General features: G+C 63.5%; 1 protein-coding gene across 2 annotated transcripts in view; it reads left to right on the top strand.

Moving 5' to 3' along the window:
• The window catches only part of EMSY (EMSY transcriptional repressor, BRCA2 interacting), a 62,106-nt gene continuing 60,392 nt past the window's right edge, over positions 1-1,714 (top strand). For both annotated transcript variants that reach the window (XM_083362099.1, XM_083362098.1), the window contains exon 1: positions 1-124. The gene's annotated coding sequence lies outside the window, so the exon portion shown is untranslated. The remainder of the gene's footprint in view (positions 125-1,714) is intronic.

Genomic DNA, 1,714 nt, shown 5'->3' with positions numbered 1-1,714 from the left:
GGGCGCCCTCCCCTGCCATCTTGGCTGCTTCCGCGGGAGCCGCCAAACAAACGCGAAGGTGCCCGGAGCGCGTCGGCCGCCGCGGGGCGGAGGGGTCGATGGTGGCGCCGGGACGGGCTGGCAGGTGGGTCGGCGGGGCGCCGGCGGGGGCCTGCCGGGCGGGCGGGAGGGGGAGGCTGCAAGGAGGACTGCAAAGCCCATCATCCCCAAACCGGAGGGGATGCCTCTCCCTCAGCCTGCCGCCACTCTCGTTCCCATCATCCCCGGGTGCCCCCTTTCCCCACCCCCTCCCATCTCCTGGAGACACACAAAAGCCACGACACACACGCACTCCAGAGCCCAGCATCCCCAGCCGGAGGAGGGTGCCTCTCCCTCAGCCTGCCGCCACTCTCGTTCCCATCATCCCCGGGTGCCCCCTTTCCCCACCCCCTCCCATCTCCTGGGGACAGACAAAAGCCACGACACACACGCACTCCAGAGCCCAGCATCCCCAGCCGGAGGGGATGCCTCTCCCTCGGCCTGCCGCCACTCTCGATCCCATCATCCCCAGCAGCCCCCTCTTCCCCACATCTCCTCGGGGGACGTAGACATCACACACACACAAACAAACACAAACAAACCACAACACACGCGCACTCCACAGCCCATCATCCCCAGCCTAAGGGGTTGCCTCTCCCTCAGCCTGCCGCCACTCTCGTTCCCATCATCCCCGGGTGCCCCCTTTCCCCACCCCCTCCCATCTCCTGGAGACACACAAAAGCCACGACACACACGCACTCCAGAGCCCAGCATCCCCAGCCGGAGGGGATGCCTCTCCCTCAGCCTGCCGCCACTCTCGTTCCCATCATCCCCGGGTGCCCCCTTTCCCCACCCCCTCCCATCTCCTGGGGACAGACAAAAGCCACGACACACACGCACTCCAGAGCCCAGCATCCCCAGCCGGAGGGGATGCCTCTCCCTCGGCCTGCCGCCACTCTCGATCCCATCATCCCCAGCAGCCCCCTCTTCCCCACATCTCCTCGGGGGACGTAGACATCACACACACACAAACAAACACAAACAAACCACAACACACGCGCACTCCACAGCCCATCATCCCCAGCCTAAGGGGATGCCTCTCCCTCAGCCTGCTGCCACTCTCGATCCCATCATCCCCGGGTGCCCCCTTTCCCCCCCTCCCATCTCCTGGAGACACACAAAAGCCATGACACACACGCACTCCAGAGCCCAGCATCCCCAGCCGGAGTACACTCATTCCCATCATCCCCCTCTTCCTGCCCCATCTCCTCTGCTTGAGGGGGAGATGGACAAACACAAAACACACAACACACACACAACAACACACAACCACACACACACACACACACACACACACACACACATGCACTATTCACATCCTGACGGGGTCGGGTCACCAACCCCATCATCCCCCTCGCCAACCCGCTCCCCATCATCCCCTGCTTGGCTGGACCCGCCCAAGGGGAGGAAGAAAAGGGGGGGAGGGAAACTCCATGGAAAATGTCTGTGTGTGTGTTGGGGGGGCAACTACAACTCTCATCTTCCACAGCCGGGGGGGGGGGTGTCTTGCATAGAAGGAGGAGCTGTCTGGATGGGGGGGGGTTCAAAGATGAATGACGGGTGGGGGGTCCTCCTTTGGGTGGGATTTGGGGTGTTTTGATGGAAAAACGGGAGAGGTGGATGCCTTTCTCCCCCC

The sequence above is a fragment of the Vipera ursinii genome, assembly GCF_947247035.1.
Source record: "Vipera ursinii genome assembly, chromosome: 4".
Classification (NCBI taxonomy): domain Eukaryota; kingdom Metazoa; phylum Chordata; class Lepidosauria; order Squamata; family Viperidae; genus Vipera; species Vipera ursinii.
This window is presented reverse-complemented; position numbering and strand designations above follow the sequence as displayed.